Below are 10869 nucleotides of genomic sequence, written 5' to 3'. Positions count from 1 at the left end.
GTATTAATAGCCTAGTGTGGAGTGAGATTTCTGTTTGCCTTCACAGCAGCATTGTGTGTTCATGTGTAGGAGTGGGAATCTCTAGTGACCTCACAATCTGATGTGATTTTGATTCAGTGCCACAGTGTCATTATAAATAGATTCTTTATGCATCTGAATGCATGCTGAGTTCTAATTTCTGTAGCCTGCATAAGGATTTTCTTCCAACATGCAGCAATTTTAACAGAATATTATTAATATCATACACTAGGTTTGTGCAGTATCGATTTTTTTTTTCATGCTCATAATTCACCATTTAAAAAATTGTGATTAAATGATTTAATTGTCCAGGATAAAAAGAGAGAAAACAAGCATTTACACCATTTCAGGTTTAACAAGGCGTAATAATATTATTAGATGTGTAGTCAGGGACTGCTTGATGGCAGTGGCAATCGTAAAAATCTCAGCTGGATGGTGGATTTTGAGGTGATTATGCAGTCATGTGCAGTAAAAAACAAACCATAACAGTAAATATTTTATATTATCTTTTTACGAATCAGTTGTCTAAGGCTCTGGGCAGAGATGTTCTGTGTGTTTGGAAATGTCTATGTGTTGACCGGCTCAGGAGAGGAAAAACAGCATATTTTAAATTGACAACTTTGCTGTAGGCCAAAATTCATTCAAAATCTGTCAAAATGAGGAAAAAAGTAAAATATTTTTAGCATGATGATGATAACTTTATACTTATGCTGAGTCAAAGATAATTTTTTATTATATTCTACAGCTTTTTCCTAATCACTTTGGCTTATTTTATTATTTAAACTTTTACTTAAATTTCTCTAAACTGTAAGCCCAATTCTTGTTTTATGGGACTGTATTGCAGACTGCAAAATGTATCAACAAACCCAAAACATTTCATCCATGCTTCAAATCCTGGTTATTGTGTCAGTAAATTGTCCGGTGGCACCAGAATGAAAGGTTTTTTGTCACTGTGTGAGCCATACTGGTAAAAAAATATTTACTGGTCAATACTGTAGTACACAGTACATTTATTGTTGTAGCAGTGTCTTGCATGTAAACATTTGAAAAAAATGTCCATTTTAACACATTTCTTAAATGTAAAGTTTTTTTTTTTTACAATGGAACCTCGGCATACAAATGCCCTCTCTTACGAATTTTCGCCTTAAGAATTGTAATTTTGCAAGAAATTTGCATCGGAATAAGAAGCATTTTCCGCATAAGAGCGAACTAAACCGAACGCTGGCTAAGTTGCGTGTATGTCCAGGAGCCGTCGTGTGCGTCAGTGGAAAGCCAAACGATGCAAGTTTACGAATTTTTCCGATTATTTTTCAGTCAGAGAAAGCTGTTTCAAAAGAGTCAACCGACGATACCAACGTTGCCTTCGGCTAAGTGATTTTTCGCATGTTTTTTTGTTAACAGACTGTATTTTTAGCATAAGCTTGGTGACATGACTTCCTGTGAGGACCCTTGACATGGAATGCCTGGCTTGGGTCAGTTCTCCATAAGCACCCATACAGTTTACATTCAGTTCATATTGATAATATTGTTACAGTAATCCCCCGTTACATTCCAAAACCACCCGCGATAAACGAAAATCCACGATACATGGAAGCCACCCTCAAACGCTATTTTTTTTTAATTGTTTAAGCCATCAATTACCCTCCCACACTCTTTAAACACACACAGACAACATTTGCAAGCATATAGCGAGATGAATGTTGGGTAAATTCATAGAAATATCACATTTATAGTGAGTACTGTATGTAAGTATGTTCCTTGCCAGAAGCCTTAGAAGGTGCAAAGCGTTTGGGTGACATAATCGGGCTTGCAGAGAAACCGTAAAAATACAGCATATACAAAACAACACAAAACACTTGGGACAGTGACAAGCGAAGAACTGGGATGCTGGAGAATTCTGATTCCCTTTCCCCAGCTGCACGCATAGCCAGCAGCCAATCACAACCGTGATTAAATGAATGGGGCATTCCGATTGGCCAGACTCGTTCCTCCAGCCGTACTGTATTTTGATTTTAAGCATCCTCACACCACGCTTTCATAAACAATGCTACATGTTGTTTGTCTCTTGAGTAAATATGCTGAAGGTTTGCGGATACCGCGATATGTATATATATATATATAGTTAGTCATGTTCCAAATAAAAATCCGCGATATACCGGGACCACGATATACGAAATGCGATATAGTGGGGAATTACTGTAATATTTTTGGGTGACTGGACCAGATTATCTGCATTTATATTATTTCTGATGGGAAAATTCCATTCGCAGTACAAATTTTCACCTTAAGAACTCGCCTCCAGAACGAATTAAATTTGTTCGCCGAGGTTCCACTGTATAATGAAGAGAAAATTGCCACAAGGCCGTTTGCTGATTAAGCAAACATCATAAACATTCCAATGCCAACGAAGTCTGACAGATTACGATAACTGAATGGATCATTTAGCATGTGATGGCTCAAGATTGTTTAGAAGAGTCTGACAATTTCACTGAGAAACAACTCATCAATTTTGATCAGCGAGCCATGTGCATTTAGTTATTGAGCAAACTGTAGACAGTTATATTTACTCGTTTGTATACGTTTCCCAAAACCTCTGCAATTTGCTTAGATGAATAAGAAATTCAAATCTGGTGTGAACAAGAAACGAATTGTTCAGATATTTGAACTTCTTTTAAGAGAAATAAAAAAGAAATAAAAATTGATAGAAAAACTACAATGAAATCAAAACATTCTGTATATAGTGAAGAGTGTCTGTGCCGAGGTCAGTCTAGAGCATGTGGGCGGAGCTTCTAGGCTAATACCATTTTATTGCGGAGAAAAATATTGCACATTTGGCAGATTTTTTGAATAATAACAACTCCCCCAGTGTTAAATTGCCAAGCTTCTCATCGGATATTCTACTAATATGCACTAACATAAATCTACAGAAGCACATCTTTTCTTAGCTTTTTGGCTAAATGACCCTTCATATAAGAAAAGGTCTCTGAATAATTGCGTATCATTTATGGTATACATTATTTATTAATTTTTAGTGAATCTCCTTTTACCACAAGCCAAAAAAATGGAGTTTACGGCTGTTTTGGTGCGTCCGTTTTCAGCACTGAATCTTTGTCATGTCACACTCCACAGTGGTGATTATGAAAGAAGACACTCATGGCGTTAAGAATTTCTAGTGTTTCATAATATTTCTGTTTTTACCTAGCCTACAAGGGGCAATATATTCATAGAAAAATGACAACAATTGTTATTTTTTTTTCACACCTATGTTTCTATCGTCAAAGTAATTGGTGAAATTAAACCCATTTCTGCTCTCTGAGAGACTAAAATTCTGTATAAGGTTATCCCATCAGTGGGAAAAACATCACACACTGAAGACTAACATCATCCTGACAAATTTTATATCAAACTTGCGGCGATAAAATAATTCATTTGTCTGATAAATACTTTAAATATCTGGTAAGTCCATTTTCATTCACCCAGCAGAAAGGAACAGCAGTATAGTGGTAAAAAGGGAGGGTTATGTATGTAGTCCTCGTAGGAATATGACCTGTGAGTATTTAATTTCCAATAAGTGCAGTTATGCCATTCCTGTGAATGAATATTACATGACATTTTACAGGACATACAGTGAACTACATATATTCTAGACCTCAGTTATGTTAATGTTCATTCACTCTGTAATGTTTCCCCTGTCTGCACCAGGAAAAGAATAATTTAAAGAAATAGCATACAAATTATTTTCAAATCCATTTGAATACTACATCTATTTTCAGTATGTAACATTCAGGTTTTTAATTATTATTTTTTTTAAATCAGAGGTGAGAAATAAATCATTTATGCCTAAAACCCATGCTTGCAAAAATCTTTTTAATAGAGAATGGTGATCTAATGTTGGATGATTTTTTTTTTCACATTCCCTATCTTTGTCTCTGTGTTTGTGTGAGCGAGGAGGTTCTATCGTGAGCTGAAATCATTGCATAGCGCCGCATTGTTGTAGCCCTGAAAGGAAGCCACACTTATAAATGCAAATCCTTCACTCTGAGTCCCCCAACAATATTGGCCTCAAACAGTGCCGAAATCTTTAGCAGGCTGATTCAGGATAGAGCTGCAGCATTGTGTGTGTGTGTGTGTGCGTGTGTCTGCGTGTGTCTGCGTCCATATGCGTGTGTGTGCATGTGTGTTGGACTGAGGCGCGTCTGTTTGTTTGGCCAGGAGTCAGCATGTGTGTGTGTTGCCTGTGAGAGCAGATTGGAGCATATTGCGCAGACTCTGGCCATGTTCTGTCTTCAAAGCGAGGGGAGAAAACAGGACAGCACGGAGACTCCGGAGCCATACACACGTGATGCCTCTGGCACTGCCAGCCTTTGGTCTGAATCTGAGCTGTGTATGTGTGTGTGTGTGTGTGTGGTTCTGTCTGTCCCACCGTATGCCTGTCCACTTTTTGGCTTGGCTTTCTCCATCTCTCTCTCTCTCTCTCTCTCTCTCTCTCTCTATCACTCAGACACACACACACACACACACACTCTCGAACTCTCCCTACCTCAGATAAGAATAGGTGTAAGCTCCCAGTGACATCTAATTACACAGAGCAATGGATTACAGAGAGAGAAAGAGGTACGAAGAGACATTGGAGGGAGAAGAAGCACGACAGAATTAGCGAATAATTGGCGTGGCTCTGCGCTGACTCATACACCAGGACATTCAGAGTCGTATGAAAGAAGAGTGCTTCTTGTCAGCTGTATAATGCTGGTAAGAGCACTCTCTCTCTCTCTCTCTCTCTCTCTCTGCCATATAACTCTCTGGTTAAAACCTGAACATTTATTGCTGTGCGGGTAATAGACTGGCATTATATAATAAACTTTGCACTCTGTGCCTTGGTGTTAAGGAATGAAAAATGAACGTTGGAGATAAGTCATTTTTGGAGTTGAATGATGGAGAGAATGAGCTTTGGCTGAACCCATCATAGCATTATTAGTGGCCGCCAGGGAGAGCTTGGTGTTGCGTGTGCATACACACACACACACACAGCCAAGTTTGTCAAAACTGCATTCGGATTGTCACTCAGTACAAATTATTAGGGATACATTGTTTATAATAGAGATGTAACCAAAAACGAATATATTATTCCGATTGAACGGATGAAGTGTTCTAAATGAATACAAATGCAGACCAAAATAGAAGGCACTATTATTCTTTTCTTTCTCGGTTGTTTGTTTTTGAAAGCTTGATTATCTATTTAAGACTAGATCTCATAGGGACAGGGTTCCTATGGAAAACGAGAGAAGTTTGGGAGCAGGATGTTTTTACTTGTATATGACGTGGGCATGAAACTGAAGGGCATGAGGGGTTTGAAGGGGACGAGTTTCACCCTCACATGACAAAGACATTCATTAAAATGAACATGACCCAACTAATGCCATTAGAAAATATCACAGGCAGGTAGAAACTAAAATAATAAGAGTTTGCAGGCTTAAACCCGCCCTTAACTGATACTGCTGCCATTTCTACTTCTGTTTTATTTACCAAGGTTTCCATGGGGATAGGGCTGATACAAAATTACTTCTGGTGAAGTTCACTCCCTCTTCAGACTTACGTCTGAAAACAGATATGGATATTCATATTTGTAGCATGAAACATGAATATATACTAAACATAACATAGAAATATCAATATAAGATACAGCATTAAAACTAGATATTAATATCCAGGTAGGAGATGTTGATGGATAAATACTGAGATACTCAGGTCTACTAAGGTCTGCTAAGGTCCAGGTCTACTAAGTTCTGCAAATAAATAGTGATCATAAATAGTAAGCAATATTGGCCACAACGTTATGAAAAGCATCACCCATGTGCCACTGCGGAAGCTGTGATTGACAGGATGATTGACTGCTATTACATTTCATTACAATCTGTGAGGAAGAAACAAGGATCACAAAAGATCAGCAAAGTTATTAGATCTGCAAAGCCATATATGTTTATAACTAAGGTGAATGGAATACAAGTAATAAAGGCACACAGCTGTTTAATACTTGAATACGTTTACATTATACACTGCGCTGCTGGTTTATTTGGTGCTCCTACATCGTCCCTAAACTCAATTGCTCTCTTATCAGGCACCGTACAGGTAGATTTTATAGATACACAATTATTATACACCATTTTTTCCTTTGCCCCATGCGTCACTACACATCAGCTAACACAGGACCACCGCTGACCAGACATTATTTGTTCGGTGGATGATGAGGCTCTAATTCTATAGTGTGGTGAGACAGTATTATGCTGAAACGACAGGGTAATTTAGTGTAGAGCCGTTTCATGAAGAGACCAAAATAACTCACAAAGAAATGCTGTATGGTTTCCTTCTTTAGCCTCCAGCCTGAAGGTTTCTCTGCACCATATACCTGTGTTGATAGTCAACAGCATTTTAGTGAAACATTTTTTATTCTACAAAAAGCAAATTCTACGATATTCAGAGGAGCTTGATACGTTGCAATTTCCTGCAGAATATGTCCTGCATAAATAAATAAGCTGCACCAAAATCAAGAATTTTTGGCTGCAAGAATCACCAAAAAAACTCCAGGAAATGCTGATTAATGAGCGGCGATTCATTAGATGAACCATCCCTTTACATTTGGTAATACAAAATGGAAAAGCTGCCTAGGTTAGTGATTAGTAATGATGGATAACAGTGTAAAGCTATACACTGCTTACTTGAGTGAGAATTTAATTAAGCAAGACTCAAGCATATTTATGTGTAAAATGATCCAGTATGCATGTGCCAGTAATTTGTGATATGATATATTATGATAAACAAAATGCATGAGGCTATAGTATAATGGGTGTTCACTATGGTCGCATTTAGAATGACAGAGGAAGACATTATTAAATGTAAAAATGTGAATATGGAGTCAAGGAACCTCAAAATTCAAATAAATACAGCACATCCTTTCAGTGTTCTCTTTAAAGTCACCCCCCCCAATAAATAAATAAATAAATAAATAAAAACATGTGTGTGTCTCTATTAATCCCCTTGAAGACTAGTGTAATACTAGAGCTTTTAAATTCAAGATGACTGACAGGCAAATAGAGACATCAGCTTGTCCTAATTGGCTGAATTTCCTTGTTCTTTATCCTTGTTTTTTTCTTTTTTCTCCTATAAATAGAGGCTGTTGTACCAGACAGATTCCTCTTACAGATGATTTAAAAGCAAAAATTAGCAAATATTATTTAAAAAATGTCTAACTTAAATATTCGTAAGTCGAACTACAGTGTGAAATATATGAATTTACAGATAAATATAAATTGAAGTATATTTAAATGCAGTTTGAAAGTGAAATGTATAGATTGAACATAATTTATATTAAATTATAAATGTAATTTAACATAACAGATTAAAGATAGTCTGTATATTTCATATTATGATTTATATATATTATAATTTACATTCTTAATATATAATATAATATAATATAATATAATATAATATAATATAATATAATATAATATAATATAATATAATGTATTATTATATAATAATATAATATAATGATAAATGTTTATCATTTTATTCTATCTTTCTATACTTCTGTAAAGCTGCTTTGAGACAATGCCCATTTTTAAATAAACAAATATATTAAATTATAAAATTATTTTATATTTATATGTTATTGTCCTGGATTTCACTGATTAAAAATGTAGTGTGATTTTTAATCAGTTAAATTTTGCAGGATTTTAAATGGAGTGTCTTGTGCATAGGTAAACAGGAACCCTCCATTTTTTTGCTGTTAAATTTGTTGTTTTTTTTTTTTTTTTTGACAGCTAGCTCAAAGATTAAAGTACACGATATAAATGTCAGCTAACTCTTAGGAGACTTGTTTTATCAACACCATGGACAGCCAGTGAAATGGAACAATTTAACAACACATAGTGAAGGAAAAAGCTGAAAAAATTTCAGCAAAATTGGAATAAAGTGGTATCTCTGTGGTTAAGGTTCTCTGCTCGATGTAAGTCCAAATCCCAGTAAAGCCAGACAGTCACTATTGGGCACTTGAGCAAGACCCTTAACCCTCAGCTATATGTTTGGATAAAAACATCTGCCAAATGAATAAATGGAAATGAGAACTTTTACAGCTCCATGTCAGCATGTCTGTGGCTGATCTCCAACGCAGCTTCTTCCTGCTGTTTTCACATGCCAAGATCTATTTCACTATAAAACATTTATGTTTTAAATGGGTTTTTAGAAGCGTGTGCAAGCTCTCAGTATGTGGAAGAGGATTTTATACATGCAGAATCAACAAAGTGTATCACATACTGCAACATGCCTGCAGCGCTATTCTGCTGAGAGAACCATCACACAAATTCAAAACCGCACAAACTCTACAGCAGGAAAGAAATAGCACCAAAAGGAAAGGAAAGAAAGACAGAAAGAAAAGAAGAGACATGCTTGAGGTCCAAAAAAAGAGAAAAATAGAAAAGGAACTCGAACAGGAGCCATTTGCTGGCAGTGAAATGTGAGTCATGGTGAAGACGAGAGAGCAGAAGTAGACGAAATGAAAGTGGAGGAGGAGGTCACAGGAAACTCTCGCTCACCCGCATGTGCCACGTTTGTTTGATTTAAATCAAATTAAAATGCAATTAAACTAAACAAGTCTCTTCTCTATTACCTCTCTAAGGAAGTTAAGAGATGACAACACACAGGCATTTGCACACAGACACACACACACACAACCACACACACACACAAACAAACACACACACACATGCACACACACGCATTCATGCACACACACATGCACATACACACACAGACACCTTCACATGCACACACACACATACATGCATGCAAACACACACATACACACACACACCCCGAAAGCAAAGAGTGTGTTTGTGCCGCTATTCAAAGGACACTTAATATTAATCACACTCTCCAAAAATAATACTGTTGTTGCTAAGCAACAGCCAGGCCTCCTCAGGCGATGAAGGAATTTCTCTAAATAAATAGTGATCCTGCACAATATTGGCCGCAACATTACAGAAAGCGCCACACACACATGCCACTAGATAATGCAGAAGTGTGTCTCGGCTGTGATTGACAGAGAAGATTGATGACCAGTAGAAAGTTGATTTCAGTAGAAACTCTGAGCAGGAAACGTACAACTGAAGGATATTATTAGAACTGCCCAAATCTTTAATATATTTCTAATGAAGGTAAATATTATAACAGCAGTCAAAGGCACTCATACTGTTTGTTTTACAGTACACACAGTCATTTTAATAATACTGTAAACATTCAGTATACACCGAGGTGCCATTTTGAGCTTTGTAACTACACACATCTATCAGCGAAATCTACCATACAAAGGCACTTTATTGTAGGAATACAGATTTTTAAAACATCTATCCATAAACAGCAACAACCATAAGACTGTCATGGTCCAGAAGTTGCTTTGGTGATGGATAGAGATACAGCAATGGTGCTGAGTGACTGAAGCTTGTATCAGGCAAATACTGTGTGATTATTACTAATCGTTTTAATGTGTCATCATTTTAATGCTTTCAAATGTACAAATATACTGACAGTGTGATGTAACTTGTGTCACCTGTGGTGAATCATATCAGCTCAAAAAAACACAAAGTATATAAATATATATATAGCTTTAACATAAAGAAAATATAGCTGCTAAATATATGATATGTGTAATAGGCATTACAGAGGTCCGATTCACTTCTCTAACATCGGACAATTCTCTCCACGCAATGGACCTGTGTAGTGTAACTTAAACAGCAGAGATGCTTTTCCTTATCTAGAACAACAGTCCTCCTTACATTTGGCCAACCAAGGAAGCAGGGATAGAACTGAAAACAAATACATTATTTAATAAGATAAACACATAAACAAATACAGATAGAACTAAGAGGCATACCATGTTTGTTTGTTTTTTAAAGAAAGCTAGCTAGAAAGGTTCACATATGAAGACAAAACAAGACTGGAATTGTGCATCAGGACTGGGATCCAGTTAGACCCCTGACTCCCCTCTCCCCCACTCTTCTGTCATCCTCAGGTCCCTGTCTTATTCTCGCCCTCAGTTAGTTGTCTTGCTGTCAGTTTACTGTCTCACTCTCAATTCTCTGATCGTCCTCACTTCCCTGTCTCACTTTAACTCCCTGCTCCTCCTCACTTCCCTGTCTCACTTTAACTCCCTGCTCCTCCTCACTTCCCTGTCTCACTTTAACTCCCTGCTCCTCCTCACTTCCCTGTCTCACTTTAACTCCCTGCTCCTCCTCACTTCCCTGTCTCACTTTAACTCCCTGCTCCTCCTCACTTCCCTGTCTCACTTTAACTCCCTGCTCCTCCTCACTTCCCTGTCTCACTTTAACTCCCTGCTCCTCCTCACTTCCCTGTCTCACTTTAACTCCCTGCTCCTCCTCACTTCCCTGTCTCACTTTCAACTCCCTGCTCCTCCTCACTTCCCTGTCTCACTTTAACTCCCTGCTCCTCCTCACTTCCCTGTCTTATTTCAACTCCCTGCTTCTCTTCACTTCCCTGTCTCACTTTCAACTCCCTGCTCCTCCTCACTTCCCTGTCTTATTTCAACTCCCTGCTTCTCTTCACTTCCCTGTCTCACTTTCAACTCCCTGCTCCTCCTCACTTCCCTGTCTCACTTTCAACTCCCTGCTCCTCCTCACTTCCCTGTCTTACTTTCAACCCCTGCTCCTCCTCACTTCCCTGTCTTATTTCAACTCCCTGTTCATCCTCACTTCCCTGTCTCACTTTCAACTCCCTGCTTCTCTTCACTTCCCTGTCTCACTTTCAACTCCCTGTTCATCCTCACTTCCCTGTCTCACT

At 37.6% G+C, this 10869-nt stretch overlaps 1 protein-coding gene across 2 annotated transcripts in view; it reads left to right on the top strand.

The window, feature by feature from the left end:
* Positions 1 to 10869, top strand: part of il1rapl1a (interleukin 1 receptor accessory protein-like 1a) — a 113571-nt gene that overhangs the window by 81627 nt on the left and 21075 nt on the right. The window lies entirely within an intron of this gene.

This window comes from Hemibagrus wyckioides, linkage group LG06 (assembly GCF_019097595.1).
Source record: "Hemibagrus wyckioides isolate EC202008001 linkage group LG06, SWU_Hwy_1.0, whole genome shotgun sequence".
Lineage (NCBI taxonomy): Eukaryota > Metazoa > Chordata > Actinopteri > Siluriformes > Bagridae > Hemibagrus > Hemibagrus wyckioides.
The sequence above is the reverse complement of the archived record's forward strand: the minus strand, read 5'-3'. Positions and strand labels throughout refer to the sequence as shown.